We start from the raw sequence: 17,940 nt of genomic DNA, 5'->3' as shown, positions 1-17,940 counted from the left end.
TTTTTATGGCTGAGTAATATTCCATCTTGTATATGTACCACAACTTCTTTATCTATTCATGTATTAATGGACATCTAGGTTGTTTCCATATTCTAGCTATTGTAAATAGTGCTGCAATGAAGAATGGGATACATGTGTCTTTTTCAATTTTGGTTTCCTCAGGGTATATGCCTAGGAGTGGTATTGCTAGGTCATATAGTGGTTCTATTCCTAGTTTTTTAAGGAATCTCCATACCATCTTCCACAGTCCCTGGATCAATTTACATTCCCACCAGCAGGGCAAGAGTGTTCCCTTTTCTCCACACTCTCTCCAGCATTTATTGTTTGTAGACTTTTTGATGACAGCCATTCTGACCGGTGTGAAATGATATCTCATTGTAGTTTTGATTTGCATTTCTCTAATAATGAGTGGGGTTTCCCTTGTAGCTCACTCAGTAAAGAATTTGCCTGAAGTGCAGGAGACCTGGGTTCGATCCCTGGGTTGGGAAGATCCCCTGGAGAAGGAAATGGCAACCCACTCCAGTATCCTTGCCTGGAAAATCTCATGGACAGAGGAGCCTGGTTGGCTGCAGTCCATGGGGTCGCAAAGAGTTGGGCACGACTGAGCAACTAACACAACACAGTAATGAGTGGCGTTGAGCATCTTTTCACGTGTTTGTTAGCCATCGGTATGTCTTCTTTGGAGAAATGTCTGTTTAGGTCTTTTTCCCACTTTTTGATTGAGTTGTTTGTTTTTCTGGTATTGAGTTGTATGAGTTGTTTGTATATTTTGGAAATTAATCCTTTGTCAGTTGTTTAATTTGCTATTATTTTCTCCCATTCTGAGGGTTGTCTTTTCACCTTGCTTATAATTTCCTTTGCTGTGCAAAAGCTTTTAAGTTTAATCATGTCCCATATGTTTACTTTTGCTTTTATTTCTGTTAATCTAGGAGGTGGGTCATAGAGGATCTTGCTTTGATTTATGTCATCGAGTGTTCTGCATATGTTTTCCTCTAAGAGTATTATAGTTACTGGACTTACACTTAGATCTTTAATTCATTTTGAATTTATCTTTGTGTATGGTGTTAGGAAGTGTTCTAATTTCATTCTTTTACATGTAGCTGTCCAGTTTTCCCAGCACCATTTATAGAAGGGACTACCTTTGCCCATTGTATATTCTTCCCTCCTTTGTCAAAAATAAGGTACCCATAGGTGCATGGATTTTTTTCTGGTCTTTCTATCTTGTTTCATTGGTTTATATTTTTGTGCCAGTACTGTACTATCTTGATAACTGTAGCTTTGTAGTATAATCTGAAGGCAGGAAGCTTGATTGCTCCAGCTCCATTCTTCTTTCTCAAGACTGCTTTGGCTATTTGGGGTCTTTTGTGTTTCCATATGAATTACGAAAATTTTTTGTTCTAATTCTGTGAAAAATGCCCTTGGTATTTTGATAGGGATCACATTGTATCTGTAGATTGCATTTGATAATATAGTCATTTTCACAATATTAATTCTTCCTAGCCAGGAACATGGAGTATCTCTCCATCTGTTTATGTCATCTTTGATTTCTTTCATTAGTGTCTTATACTTTTCTGTATACAGTTCTTTTTTCTCCTTAGGTAAGTTTGTTCCTAGATATTTAATTTTTTGTTGTTGCAATGGTGAAGGGAATGATTCCTTAATTTCTCTTTCTGATTTTTCATTGTTCGTGTATAGAAATGCAAGTGATTTCTGTGTATTGATTGTGTATCCTGCAACTTTGCTAAATTCACTGATTAGCTCTAGTAATTTTCTGATACTATCTTTAGGGTTTTCTATGTACTGTATCATGTCATCTGCAAACAGTGAGAGCTTTACTTCCTCTTTTCTGATCTGGATTCTTTTTATTTCTTTCTCTTCTCTGTTTGCTGTAGCTAGGACTTCCAGAACTATGTTGAATAATAGTGGTGAAAGTGGACATCCTTGTCCTGTTCCTGATTTTAGGGGGAATGCTTTCAGTTTTTCACCATTGAGAATAATCTTTGCTGTAGGCTTATCATACAGGGCCTTCACTATGTTGAGGTAGGTTCCATCTATGCCCATTTTTTGAAGAGTTTTAATCATAAATGGGTGCTGAATTTTGTCAAAGGCTTGTTCTGTATCTCTTGAGATTATCATATGGCTATCTTTCAATTTGTTAATATGGCATATCACATTGATTCATTTGTGTATATTGAAGAATCCTTGCATTCCTGGAATAAACCCAGCTTGATCCTGGCATATGAGCTTTTAGATGTGTTGCTGAATTCTGTTTTCTAAAATTTTGTTGAGGATTTTTGCATCTATGTTCATCAGTGATATTGGCCTGTAGTTTTTCTTTTGTGTGTTGTCTTTGTCTGGTTTTGGTATCAGGGTGATGGTGGTCTCATAGAATGAGTTTGGAAGTGTTCCTTCCTCTGCAGTTTTTGGAAAGAATTTTAGAAGGATAGGCATTAGCTCTTCTCTAAATGTTTGATAGAATTCTCCTGTGAAGCCATCTGGTCCTGGGCTTTTGTTTTCTGGGAGATTTTTGATCACAGCTTCAAATTCACTGCTTGTAATTGGGTTGTTCATAATTCCTATTTCTTCCTGATTCAGTCTTGGAAGACTGAACTTTTCTAAGAATCTGACCATTTCTTCCAGGTTATCCATTTTATTGCCATATAGTTGTTCATAATAGTCTCTTATAATCCTTTGTATCTCTGCATTGTCTGTTCTAATCTCTTCTTTTTGATTTCTAATATTGTTGATTTGAATCTTCTCTCTTTTTTTCTTGATAAGTCTCACTAAAGGTTTGTCAGTTTTGTTTATCTTTTCAAAGAACCAGCTTTTAGTCTTATCAATCTTTACTATTGTTTTTTTTTTTTTTTTCTTTTTTTTCTCTTTCTTTTATTTCTGCTTGGATCTTTGAGATTTCTTTCCTTCTAGTAATTTTGGAGCCTTTTTGGTCTTCTTTTTCTAGGATTTTTTTTTTTTTTTTTTTTTTTGGTGTACAGTTAGATTGTCTATTCGATGTTTTTCTTGTTTCTTGAGGTAGGATTGTACTGCTATAGACTTCCCTCTTGGAACTGCTTTTGCTGCATCCTGTAGGTTTTGCATTGTCATATTTTCATTGTCATTTGTTTCTAGAATTTTTTTTTTTCCAGTTGATTTCTTCAGTAACCTTTTGGTTTATTTAGAACTTGTTCTTGAATCACTATATGCTTATGTTTCTTCCACACTTTTTCCTATAATTGATACCTAGTTTCATAGTGCTTTAGTCAGAGAAGATGCTTGATATGATTTCAATTTTCTTAAATTTAGTGAGTTTGATTTGTGACCCAAGATGTGGTCTATCCTGGAGAATGTTCCATGTGCACTTGAGATGTATTCTGCATTTGGATGAAATGTCCTGAAGATATCAATGATATTCATCTCATCTAATGTATCATTTAAGACTTGTGTTTCCTTATTAATTTTCTGTCTTGATGCTCTGTCCATTGGTGTGAGTGGGGTGTTAAAGTCTCCTACTATTATTGTGTTACTGTCAATTTCTCCTTTTATGTCTGTTAGTGTTTGTCTTCTGTATTGAGGTGCTTTTATGTTGGTGGCATAGATATTTACAATTGTTATGTCTTCCTCTTGGATTGATCCCTTGATCATTATGTAGAGTACTTCTTTATCTCTTGTAATCTTCTTTATTTAAGGTCTATTTTGTCTGATATGAGGATTGCTATTCCAGCTTTATTTTGCTTCTTGTTTGCATGCAATATATTTTTTGATCCTCTCACTTTTAGTCTATATGTGTCTCTAGGTCTGAAGTAGATTTCTTGTAGACAACATATATATGGGTCTTGTTTTTGTGTCCATTCAGCCAGTCTGTGTCTTTTGGTTGGAACATTTAATCCATTTACATTTAAAGTAATTATATATATCAGATCAGATCAGATCAGATCAGTCACTCAGTCGTGTCTGACTCTTTTCGACCCCATGAATCGCAGCACGCCAGGCCTCCCTGTCCATCACTAACTCCCGGGTTTCACTGAGACTCATGTGCACGAGTCAGCGATGCCATCCAGCCATCTCATCCTCTGTCGTCCCCTTCTCCTCCTGCCCCCAATCCCTCCCAGCATCAGAGTCTTTTCCAATGAGTTAACTCTTTGCATAAGGTGGCCAAAGTACTGGAGTTTCAGCTTTAGCATCATTCCTTCCAAAGAAATCCCAGGGCTGATCTCCTTCAGAATGGACTGGTTGGATCTCCTTGCAGTCCAAGGGACTCTCAAGAGTCTTCTCCAACACCACGGTTCATAAGCATCAATTCTTTGGTGCTCAGCCTTCTTCACAGTCCAACTCTCACATCCATACATGACCACAGGAAAAACCATAGCCTTGACTAGATGGACCTTTGTTGGCAAAGTAATGTCTCTGCTTTTAAATGTGCTATCTAGGTTGGTCATAACTTTTCTTCCAAGGAGTAAGCGTCTTTTAATTTCATGGCTGCAGTCACCATCTGCAGTGATTTTGGAGCCCCAAAAAATAAAGTCTGACACTGTTTCCACTGTTTCCCCATCTATTTCCTATGAAGTGGTGGGACCGGATGCCATGATCTTCGTTTTCTGAATGTTGAGCTTTAAGCCCAACTTTTTCACTCTCCTCTTTCACTTTCATCAAGAGGCTTTTTAGTTCCTCTTCACTTTCTGCCATAAGGGTGGTGTCATCTGCATATCTGAGGTTATTGATATTTCTCCCGGCAATCTTGATTCCAGCTTGTGTTTCTTCCAGTCCAGCGTTTCTCATGATGTACTCTGCATATAAGTTAAATAAGCAGGGTGACAATATACAGCCTTGACATATTCCTTTTCCTATTTGGAACCAGTCTGTTGTTCCATGTCCAGTTCTAACTGTTGCTTCCTGACCTGCATATAGATTTCTCAAGAGGCAGGTCAGGTGGTCTGGTATTCCCATCTCTTTCAGAATTTTCCACAGTTCATTGTGATCCACACAGTCAAAGGCTTTGCCATAGTCAATAAAGCAGAAATAGATGTTTTTCTGGAACTCTCTTCCTTTTTCCATGATCCAGCGGATGTTGGCAATTTGATCTCTGGTTCCTCTGCCTTTTCTAAAACCAGCTTGAACATCAGGAAGTTCATGATTCACATACTGCTGAAGCCTGGCTTGGAGAATTTTGAGCATTACTTTACTAGCGTGTGAGATGAGTGCAATTGTGCAGTAGTTTGAGCATTCTTTGGCATTGCCTTTCTCTGGGATTGGAATGAAAACTGACCTTTTCCAGTCCTGTGGCCACTGCTGAGTTTTCCAAATTTGCTGGCATATTGAGTGCAACACTTTCACAGCATTATCTTTCAGGATTTGGAAGAGCTCAACTGGAATTCCATCACCTCCACTAGCTTTGTTCGTAGTGATGCTTTCAAAGGCCCACTTGACTTCACATTCCAGGATGTCTGGCTCTAGGTCAGTGATCACACCATTATGATTATCTGGGTCGTGAAGATCTTTTTTGTACAGTTCTTCTGTGTATTCTTGCCATCTCTTCTTAATATCTTCTGCTTCTGTTTGGTCCATACCATTTCTGTCCTTTATTGAGCTCATCTTTGCATGAAATGTTCCTTTATATGTTCCTATTGCCATTTTCTTAATTGTTCAGGGTTGATTTTATAGATCTCTTTTCTTCTCTTGTATTTCTTGACTATATAAGTCCCTTTAACATTTGTTGTAAAGCTGGTTTTGTGGTATTGAATTCTCTTAACTTTTGCTTGTCTGAAAAGATTTTATTTCTCCATCAATTTTGAATGAGATACTTGCCAGGCACAGTAATCTTGGTTGTAGATTTTTCCCTTTTAGTGCTTTAAATATATCATGTAATCCTCTTCTGGCCTGGAGAGTTTCTGCTGAAAGATCTGCTGTTAAGCATGTGGGGTTTCCCTTTTGTTTTTTGCTGCTTTTCTCTTGCTGCTTTTAATATTCTTTTTTTTGTGTTTGGTCTTTGTTAGGTTGATTAGCATACAACTTGGTGTGCTTCTCCTTGTGTTTACCCTGTATGGGACTCTTTGTGTCTCTTGGACTTGATTGGCCACTGTCTTTTCCATGTTGGGGAAATTTTCAACTATAATCTCTTCAAAATTTTTTCATAATCTTTCTTTTCCTCTTCTTCTGGGATCCCTATAATTTGAATATTGGTGCATTTGATATTGTCCCAGAGTTCTCTGAGACTATCCTCAGTTCTTTTCATTCTTTTTACTTTATTGAGAAGGCAATGGCAACCCACTCTAGTACTCTTGCCTGGAAAATCCCATGGGCGGAGCAGCCTGGTAGTCTGCAGTCCATGGAGTCGCTAAGAGTCAGACACGACTGAGCAACTTCACTTTCACTTTTCACTTTCATGCATTGGGGAAGGAAATGGCAACCCACTCCAGTGTTCTTGCCTGGAGAATCCCAGGGACGGGGGAGCCTGGTGGGCTGCCATCTATGGGGTTGCACAGAGTTGGACACGACTGAAGTGACTTAGCAGCAGCAGCAGCCCTTCAGAAGCTATTTCTACCATTTTATCATCCAGCTCACTGATTTGTTCTGCTTCAGATATTCTCCTATTGATTCCTTCTAGAGTATTTTTAATTTCAGTGACTGTGTTGTTTGTCTCTGTATGTTTATTCTTTAATTCTTCTAGGTTTTTGTTAATTGATTCTTGCATTTTCTCCATTTTGTTTTCAAGGTTTTTGGTCATCTTTACCATCATTATTCTGAATTATTCTTCAGGTAGTTTGCTTATTTCCTCTTCATTTATTTGGGCTTCTGTGTTTCTCATTTGTTCCTTCATTTGTGTAGTATTTCTCTGCCCTTTCATCATATTTTTGAAAACTTATTGTGTTTGATGTCTCCTTTCCCCAGGCTTCAAGGTTGAATTCTTTCTTCCTTTTGGTATCTGCCCTCCTAAGGTTGGTCTAGTGGTTTCTGTAAACTTCCTATAGGGTAGACTTGTGCTAAGTGTTTTTGTTTGTTTGTTTGTTTTTCCTCTGATGGGCAAGGTTAAGGGAGGAGGTATCTGTCTGCTGATGATTGGGTTTGTATTTTTGCTTTGTTGGTTGTTTAGATGAGGCGTCCTGCACATGGTGCTACTGGTGGTTGAGTGATGCTGGCTCTTAGATTTAAGTGGTTTCCATAGTGTGAGTTCTCATTATCTGATACTCCCTAAGGTTCAGTTCAGTTCAGTTGCTCAGTCGTGTCCGACTTTTTGTAACCCCATGGACTACAGCATGCCAGGCCTCCCTCTGCATCACCAACTCCTGGAACCTACCAAAACTCAAGTCCATTGAGTCGGTGATGACATCCAACAATCTCATCCTCTGTTGTCCCCTTCTGCTGCTGCCTTCAATCTTTCCCAGCACCAGGGTCTTTACCAGTGAGTCAGTTCTTCGCATCAGGTGGCCAAAGTATTGGAGTTTCAGCTTCACCATCAGTCTTACCAATGAATACCCAGGACTTCTCTCCTTTAGGATGGACTGGTTGGATCTCCTCGAACTCCAAGGGACTCTCAAGAGTCTTCTCCAACACCATAGTTCAAAAGCTTCAATTCTTTGACACTCGGCTTCCTTTATAGTCCAACTCTCACATCCATACATGACCACTGGAAAAAACACAGCCTTGACTAGATGAATCTTCATTGGCAAAGTAATGTCTCTGCTTTTTAATATGCTGTCTAGGTTGCTCATAACTTTTCTTCCAAGGAGTAAGAGTCTTTTAATTTCATGATGGCAGTCACCATCTGCAGTGATTTTGAAGCCCAAAAAGTAAAGTCAGCCACTGTTTCCCCATCTATTTGCCATGAAGTGATGGGGCTGGATGCCATGATCTTAGCTTTCTGAATGTTGAGCTTTAAGTCAACTTTTGCACTCTCCTCTTTCACTTTCAAGAGGCTCTTTTGTTCTTCTTCACTTTCTGCCATAGTGTGGTGTCATCAGTATATCTGAGGTTATTGATATTTCTCCTGGAAATCTTGATTCCAGCTTGTGCTTCATCAGCCCAGTGTTTCTCATGATGTACTCTGCATATAAGTTAAATAAACAAGGTGACAATATACAGCCTTGACGTACTCCTTTTCCTATTTGGAACCAGTCTGTTGTTCCATGTCCAGTTCTAACTGTTGCTTCCTGACCTGCATACAGATTTCTCAGGAGGCAAGTCAGGTGGTCTGGTATTCCCCTATCTTTAAGAATTTTCCACAGTTTATTGTGATCCACACAGTCAAAGGTTTTGGCATATTCAATAAAGCAGACATAGATATTTTTCTGAAACTCTCTTGCATTTTCAATGATCCAGTGGATGTTGGCAATTTGATCTCTGGTTCCTTTGCCTTTTCTAAAACCAGCTTGAACATCTGGAATTTCACAGTTCACATATTGCTGAAGCCTGGCTTGGAGAATTTTGAGCATTACTTTACTAGTGTGTGAGATGAGTGTAATTGTGTGGTAGTTTGAGCTTTGTTTGGCATTGCCTTTCTTTGGGATTGAATTGAAAACTGACCTTTTCTAGTCCTGTGGCCACTGCCAAATTTGCTGGCATATTGAGTGCAGCTCCTTCACAGCATCATCTTTTAGGATTTGAAATAGCTCAACTGGAATTCCATCACCTCCACTAGCTTTGTTCATAGTGATGCTTTCTAAGGCCCACTTGACTTCTCATTCCAGGATGTCTGGTTCTAGGTGAGTGATCACACCATTGTGATTATCCAGGTCAGGAAGATCTTTTTTGTACAGTTCTTCTGTGTATTCTTGCCACCTTTTGCTAATATCTTCTGCTTCTGTTAGGTCCATACCATTTCTGTCCTTTATTGAGCCCATCTTTGCATGAAATGTTCCTTTAGTATCTCTAATTTTCTTGAAGAGATCTCCAGTCTTTCCCATCTTACTGTTTTCTTCTACTCCCTAGAGTTAGTTCTCTGGTGGTCTAGGGTCTTGGGTTCACTGCTCCCACTCCAAAGTCTCGGGACTGGATCTCTGGTCAGGAACAAAGATTCCACAGTGGTTTGTTATGGCATAGGTGAGATTAAAACAAATGCCCCAAAATGAGAAACCAAAGATGAACCCCAGACAAATGGCTGTTACAAAATCAGGCAAATAATACTTAAAACAATGCAATATACACCCATGTGCAAAGGCAAAACAGTCCAAAAACAATAAAGTACAGTAAATTGACCGGGCAAACAAAGGAAATCATAACTTATATTTACTGCTGCTGCTACTGCTGCTAAGTTGCTTCAGTCATGTCTGACTCTGTGCGACCCTATAGACGGCAGCCCATCAGGCTCCTCCGTCCCTGGGATTCTCCAGGCAAGAACACTGGAGTGGGTTGCCATTTCCTTCTCCGATGCATGAGAGTGAAAAGTGAAAGTGAAGTCGCTCAGTCATGTCCGACTCTTAGCGACCCCATGGACTGCAGCCTACCAGGCTCCTCCATCCATGGGATTTTCCAGGCAAGAGTACTGGAGTGGGGTGCCATCGCCTTCTCCGAACAAAACTAACTAAAGCACAAACTGGAAAAGAAAATTAAAGCAATGTGCCAAGTGGGGAATAAAGCAATGAAAACCAAAATAACAAATATGTTGAGAGGAAAGGAAAGAAAGAATAGATATGCAAAGTTAAATAGAGGTAAATAAAGAAGATTTATATGCATTAAAGATTAACTGCAATGGGAAAAGAACAGCAGGAAAGGCAAACAAAGGAATAAATGTAGAAAAAATATAATAGGTTTAAAGAAATATAATTACAAAAAAGAGAAAAGAAGAAAGAAAAAGAAAAAAAAAAAAGGCAAACTCCACAGAACTGCAAAAGCATAGCATAGAGGGAAAGGTTTATAACAACAATGCAAATGTGACTGAATATACACATACATATATACCCACAAGCAAAATCAAAACAGTGCAACAAAAATAAAGTACAATAGATTGACCCGGCAAACAAAGGAAACCAAAAATTTTATCTACTAGAATAAAATTAACTAAAGCCCAAACTGGAAAACAAAGCAAAAGCAAGGTGTCAGTTGGGGAATAAAGCTGTGAAAAGAAAACTGACAAATGTGTTGAGAGGAAAGAAAAGAAAAGAATAGATATGCAAAGTTAAATAGAGGTAAATAAAGAAGATTTTATACATTAAAGATTAATTACAAGGGGAAAAGAGCAGCAGGAAAGGCAAACAAAGGAATAAATGTAGAAACAACATAATAAGTTTAAAAAAATTAAAATTATAAGAATGAGAAAAGATAAAAGGAAGAAGAAAGAAAAAAAAAGTAAAACTCCACAGAAATGCAAAAGCCCAACGTAGAGGCAGAGGTTTATAACAACAACAAAGAGTGTGACTGAATATACACATATATATACACATCCATAAGCAAAATCAAAACATTTCAACAAAAATAAAGTACAACTCATTGACCCGGCAAATAAAGGAAACCGAAAATTATATCTACCAGAACAAAACTAACTAAAGCACAAACTGGAAAACAAAACTAAAGCAAGGTGCCAAGTGGTGAATAAAGTAATGAAAACAAAATTAACAAACTTGTTAAGGGGAAAAGAAAGAAAGTAAAGAAAGAAAAAGTTGATATGCAAGGTTAAATAGAGACAGATAAGATTTATATACATTAAAGACTAACTGCAAGGGGAAAATAACAGTAGAAAAAGCAAACAAAGGAATAAATGTAGAAAAAATAATAATAGGTTTAAAAAAGTAAAATTAATAAAAAAGAAAATAAAATAAGGGAAAACTCCACAGAACTGCAAAAGCCCAACATAGAGAGAGAGAGGTTTATATCAACAATAAAAAATGTGACTGAGAAAAATATTTTAAAAGCTCAAAAGTTTAATTAGATTTCATAGTGCCAATAAAATCAACAACTACAATGGGTGGGGGAGGACAAAATAAGAAAAAAAATCAAAAAGATTCTACAGAACAAGTCAAAACATAAGAATAATAAATGTTTTTCTTGAGTCACTGTTGTCAGAGTCCTTTCCCTCACTGGGAGTCACAGTCCCCATCACCTTCCTAGGATGCCCTCCAACACTGTGCTAATCTCCGGACCTACTGTGGGGGGAGCTGAGATTCTAATCTGGTCCTATTCCTGTGTGTTCTCGCCTCCAATGTCCACAGCTATCAGAACTAGTGTGTTTTCTTTTGTGAGAGCTCTCAATGGCCTTTTATATATTCCATAGACACAGAGTTTGCCTAGTTGATCATGTGGATTTAATCTGCAGCTTGTACAGCTGGTGGGAAGGTTTTGGGTCTTCTTCTTTAGCCACACTGCCCCTGAATTTCAACTGTGGTTTTGTTTCCACCTCTGCATGTGGGTCACCCACTGGGACTTGCTCCTGAGTCTGCCCTGGAGCACATGTGTCAAGGTGGTGAAGCTGCTTGGGTTGCACGGGTTCTGGCAGCACCAGGTACTCAGGGGAGTTGGTGGCTAGGACAACAGGAAATATAGTGCTTTAAACAGGTATGGCAACTAGTATTGGCCAATACACTCCAGTATTATTGCCTAGAGAATCTCCCTCCCTGACAGAGAAGCCTGGAAGTCAGTCTACAGGGTCGCAAAGAGTCGAACACTACTGAAGCGACCCTGCAAGCACAGACGCGAGACTATTTTTGTCTGTGGCAGCTCTGCCCCAGTGAGAATTGAGCATGAAGGTGGCACAGTTACTTGGCTTGCAGGGTCTCTGGTGATTCTGAGTGTGCAGGGACACAGCCTACCTCCTCTGCAGGAGTTATGGCCCTATCAGAGTCTTTTTTTGAGCCTCTTGTAGCTGGCAATCAAAAGGCCTCTTCGGCCAGTCTTTCTCCATAGCTCTGCCCATTCAGGCACTTAGAGGGCTCCCTTGCCTGGGGTCCTTCTCTGTTGTTCAGTGCATCAAGCACATAGAGGACCCCTCTGGCTGGGGTCCTACTCTGTAGATCGGTGCACCGGGCACTTAAAGGGGCACCCTGGCTAGGGTTCTACTCTGTAGTTCAGTGCGTCAGCCATTTGATGGGCCAGCTTCTCTATTGTTCAGCTGCTGATGCTGGTGTGTGCGGACAGAGAGGCTACGGGGATGGCTCCACCCCCATATGCATGACTCAGCAGTATTGCCTTGCTTCCATAGCTGCCTGGCTTTTCTCCACAGGCATTTCCCACCATAGTCTCCTCCCTCACATCCCCTCAATCTGTCTCTCCCCAGTCAATAGCAGCCCTCGCCCTGGGATTGCTCCACAATCCCTAAACTCCAGCTCCCAGCTGCTGCACCTTCCAGGGGACCTGCATCCCTGTTTGGAGTATGTATGGCTGTGGCAAGGACTGTCTGATTCTCATTCTATTTAGGCTGCCACAGATCAGCTGTTTCACTCTCAGCCTTAAATGTTTCTTCTCTGAATCAGACAATTGCCCCAATGTGGGGTATCAGACCCCTGCTTCAGTTAACCCACCAGCCAAGGTCAGATCCAGGCCTACCAAAACTCCTATTTTCTCCCTAGTTCCTCATCCTACTGAATTTTGCCTAGTTCTATATATATATAAGCTATTTCAAATCCTGAAAGATGATGCTGTGAAAGTGCTGCACTCAATATGCCACCAAATTTGGAAAACTCAGCAGTGGCCACAGGACTGGAAAAGGTCAGTTTTCATTCCAATCCCAAAGAAAGGCAATGCCAAAGAATGCTCAAACTACCGCACAATTGCACTCATCTCACACGCTAGTAAAGTAATGCTCAAAATTCTCCAAGCCAGGCTTTAGCAATATGTGAACCATGAACTTTCTGATGTGCAAGCTGGTTTTAGAAAAGGCAGAGGAACCAGAGATCAAATTGCCAACATCTGCTGGATCATGGAAAAAGCAAGAGAGTTCCAGAAAAACATCTATTTCTGCTTTATTGACTATGCCAAAGCCTTTGACTCTGTGGATCAAATAAACTGGAAAATTCTGAAAGAGAATGGAATACCAGACCACCTGACCTGCCTCTTGAGAAACCTATATGCAGGTCAAGAAGCAACAAAGAGAACTGGACATGGAACAACAGACTGGTTCCAAATAGGAAAAGGAGTACGTCAAGGCTGTATATTGTCACCCTACTTATTTAACTTATATGCAGAGTACATCATGAGAAACGCTGGGCTAGAAGAAGCACAAACTGGAATCAAGATTGCCAGGAGAAATATCAATAACCTCAGATATGCAGATCACCCTTATGGCAGAAAGTGAAGAGGAACTGAAAAGCCTCTTGATGAAAGTGAAAGTGGAGAGTGAAAAAGTTGGCTTAAAGCTCAACATTCAGAAAACTAAGATCAAGGCATCTGATCCCATCACTTTATGGCAAATAGATGGGGAAACAGTGTCAGACTTTTGCTCTTCCATTTGAAAAAGAAAAAGAAAAAACTCTTCTGTCTTCTCATTTTAACTTTCTCTGTCTCTATGAAACTTGGTGAAATAGTTACCTATCCTGGTCTCAAAGATGTGCCCTTATGTGGGAGCATCCTGATGCAGACTGCATGTGCCCAGTAGCTTTCATGGGTGAGCTAGAGTGAACACAGGCCACATTTCCCCCCAGAGTGTCACCGTGGTGGGAGGTGGGGCTTGAGAAGGAAGAACTGAGCCAGAACAGGGAGCTAGAGCTTCTCCTATGTTCAGTGGCTGTCACTACTCTATCAGGGATGAGTTAAGTCCTGAGGTGCTGCAGCAGAAGCCCTGTGGCCACGTCCAAGCTGGTTCTGTTCCTTCTAAGTGTGTGCTCTCCCCCAACAACCTCATCTTCACCCCCCATCGAAAGCTGTGCTAAAACAAGTAGGGCTAAAGTGGGTGCCTAGTGCAGGTTGGGGTATGAACACTGGGACGGTCCCAGTATGCAAGTCAGAGCTCTAGCCGTTCCACATCCAATGCCTCCACCAACAAGGGCTGCACTTGCTCTGTCCAGATGCAGGCATGGGTACACACAGCTGGGCTCTCTCCAGGGCAACAGCAGCTTTGCCCTAGCAGGGAGCTGCACCAGAGCGGGAGGGCAGGGCAGGAGCCTGCACAGGCAGGTGGCACACATGGGTGGTCGTGGGAAACAGGCCAGAGCCCCAGGCAGTTTCAATCTGCTTCCTGCCCCCTTGTTTCAGGAGTGAGCAGGCGTGTGCACTCTTCACAAGCAGAGTTTTGGTTTCTTACAGCCCTCCTGTAAGCCCCACTGGATTTCAAACCAGCCAAGAGGGGTCACCTTCCTGGTGTTGGATGTCAGGGATGGAATCCTCAATATGTGTCTGGAACCCCTTGCTTCCCAAGGAGGATCCCTGACTCTGTATAACCCCTTCCTCTTCTGTGACCCCTCCTGTTGTGCAGGTTCCAACCCCATTGCTTCTCTTCCCTTCCTACCGAGTCCATGTGGATATTTCTTACAGCCTTGGTTGTAACAGAGCCTTCCTGCTGACTTCAGGTTGTTTCAGTGAGAACTGTTCCACATGAAGATGTATTTTTGATGTGTGCATGGGGAGAGGAGAGCTCAGCTCCCCCTACTCCACCATCTTGATCTCCTCCAACTTTTAAGTTTTTTAATGTGAGTAAGAGTAGAGTTTAAATGTCTGACAAATGTGTGCTATTTGTCTGACAAATAGGACTGGAAGCAGTTATGCATAGATCTAAGATGTATAACTTGATCAGCTCCAGACTGTCTTTCCTATTCTAATCTCTAACTTTCCCTTCTCCCATAAGAGAGATTTCTTCGAGACCTGACAACCACCTCCAGTAGATTTAGATAGCTTGGGTTGGTCCAGGATCCAACACTCTTCCTGATAATAGCACCTAAGTATGCTGAGAAGGAAATGGCAACCCACTCCAGTATTCTTGCCTGGAGAATCCCAGGGACACCAGCCTGGTGGGCTGCTGTCTATGGGGTCGCACAGAGTCAGGCACGACTGATGCGACTTAGCAGCAGCAGCAGCATGTTGTCTTAGCATACCACCTCCACCCCATCTAGGTGCTCAGGGCAGAGCAGACCACCCCCTCCCCCAGCTCCCTGGGTGGGCAAGTGGTCCAAGTCTGGGCAGTCAGAGCTCATTCCCCTGGTGAAAGTGACTGGCACACAGATGGACACAGTCAGGTCAGTGGGACTCGGTCTGGTTCATTGGACTAGGTGAGAAGAAACTCTTTTTCCTTTTCTGTTGGCTGAGAGGATAGAAAGTAAGTGTGTGCTGTTTCTGCCCTGTTGCCCTCACAAAATGGAAATGAAGCCGCAGAAAGAAAATAAATAGTGGGAGAGAGTGAGATGATATCTGTGTGCTGGTGCCATCGTGCTTCCAGGGCAAGGCTGAAAACTTCTGGAAAAGGGCCGACTAACAAATAAGTTAGATTTTGTGGGCCTATGGACTCTATTGTGGCAAGTCAGCTGCTCTCACAGCAAAAAAGTAGCCACTGGTAATATGTAAACTATGAAGAACTATGCTCCAAGACAGTTTTATTTTTAGACACTGAAATGTGAATTTCATAAAATTCTTATTCTCTTTTGATTTTTTCCCGCAATCATTAGAAACTGTTCTTAGCTTGCTGGCTTTACAACAGGCCATAGGCCAGAGCTGGCCACAGGCTATACTTGCCAACACTCATTCAGCTTTTCAGTATCCCAGTCTGTAAATTCCTCTCCTGCCCACCCCCCCTTTTTTTTGCCTTCAATAAGTCCATGTTTGAGGACTTTTTTTCCCCCTACCATTTGCAAGTGAAAAAGTCTCAAACTTCTTATGCCATGTTTAGTACCTGGGCTTTAGTTTCTCTCTTTGGAGCCCGAAAAACTAAGAGATCTGAAAGAGCTAATAGAAATGATGTTTGAGAAACACTGCACATTTGCTAAGGGAGAAAAAAAATGTTTGATAATATCTTAGCCATGGTAAATCTGGGGCTGAATGCATTGCTTCAACACCAATATAAAAAAAAAAGTCACTAATAAAAATAACCAAACAATTGTAAATTTACTAACTTCAAATAAAAACCAGTTTTCTTCATTGAGTCACTTGTAAAAGTTTCTGTGGAACTTGAGAATTGTTCAAGTTCCTTTAGCCTGTGAACAGTCAGAAAGGAGTTGTGAACAAGCTCTAAGCATCAGGGAAACAAGACTGAGGCTTCATCCCACACCAGGAAGGCCCAGAAGGACTATCAAGACCCTCTCCATATCACACAAGGGCCAACTTCCTAGGCAGCAGCCTGACCTCCTCCCTGAAAGGTTGAAAGACAGAAGCACCACATCAGGGTGTTTATTTGTTTCATTTGAAGGTGGCATTTGGACAAGTGCTACAGAATTAATTCCTTTAAGAGTAAACTTGGCAGCCCTACCAAAATACATCAGCTTTATGGTGGACATGGCACACAGAAGAGGAATATGGAGCAGCATAACAGGCATTTGCCCTTCAACTCAGTGTTCTCCTCCTGGGTATTTACCCAAGTGAGATAGAACCATATGTCCATCCAAAGATTTGTATATGAATATTCATAGCAGTTTTATTGATATTGATAATAGCCCTAAATTGGAAACAATTGGAGGTCCAACAGCTGATGAGTGAATAAACAAAACGTGGTTTGTCCAGGATGAGTGACTTTCAACTACGAACAGCTGACTGGTTCAGGATTGAGAAAGGAGTATGACAAGGCTGTTTATTGTCACCCTGTTTATTTAACTTATACGCAGCTCACATCATGAGAAGGATGATGAGTTACAAACTGGAATCAAGATTGGAGGGAGAAATATCAACAACCTCAGATATGCGGATGATACCACTCTATGGGCAGAGAGTGAACAGGAACTAGCCTCTTGATGAGGGTGAAGAAGGAGAGTGCAAAAGATAGCTTAAAAGCCAATATTAAAAAAAAATTAAGATCGTGACATCACTTCATGGCAAACAGAAGGGGGAAAGGAAGAGCAGTGATGGATTTCCTTCTCCTGGGCTCCAAAATCACTGTAGATGGTGACTGCAGCCATGAAATCAGAAGATGATTGCTCCTTGGCAGGAAATCTACGACAAACCTAGACTATGTGTTAACAAGCAAAGGCATCACTTTGCCTACAAAGGTCCATGTAGTCAAGACTGTGGTCTTTCCAGTAGTCATGTACAGAGGTGAGAGCTCAACTGTAAAGACAGAGTTCCAAAGAATTGATGCCTTGCAATTGTAGTGTTGGAGAAAACTGTTGAGAGCCCCCTAAACTGCAAGGAGATCAAACCAGTCAATCTTAAAGGAAATCAACCCTGAATATTCTTTGGAAGGACTGATGCTGAAGCTGGAGCTCCAATACTTTGGCCACCTGATGCGAACACCCAACTCATTGGAAAAGACCCTGATTCTGGGAAAGACTGAAGGCAGAAGGAGAAGAGTGCAACAGACGATGAGATGCTTGGAAGGCATCACCAATTCAATGGACGTGAACTTGGGCAAATTCCAGGAGATGTTGAGGGGTGGGGAAACCTGGCATGCTGCAGTCCATGGTGTCAGGAAGAGTCAGACTTGGCAACTGAACAACAACTAGTAACTCAGCAGTAAAAGGAGCTACTGATAAAACCAGCAGCATGGATGAATCTCAATAAGCTGAGTGAAAAAAGCCAGACCCAGAATACAGTTGACCCTTGAACAACACAGGAGTTGAAAATTCACATGGAACTTTTAACTCTCCCAAAATGTAATGACTAATAACCTTCAGTTGACCAGAGGCCTTACTGATAACATAAACAGTTAGCTAACATGTATTATGCATGTTATATGTATTATATACTATAGTCTTAAAATAAATTAAGCTAAAGAAAATAAAATTTCATTAAGAGAACCATAAGGAAGAGAAAATACATTTACAGCAGTGCACTGCATTTATTGATACCATAAGTTTGCATTGCCTGTTTACAAGATGAATCATCTGTCAGCAACTACATCAATATTGTCTTATGTAACACAAAATATTGTAGATGTTTTATGTATCA

The sequence above is a fragment of the Bos grunniens genome, chromosome 22 (genome assembly GCF_055505025.1).
Source record: "Bos grunniens cultivar Pamir isolate PY7600 chromosome 22, Bosgru_T2T1.0, whole genome shotgun sequence".
NCBI lineage: Eukaryota > Metazoa > Chordata > Mammalia > Artiodactyla > Bovidae > Bos > Bos grunniens.
Note: the sequence above shows the minus strand (reverse complement) of the source record.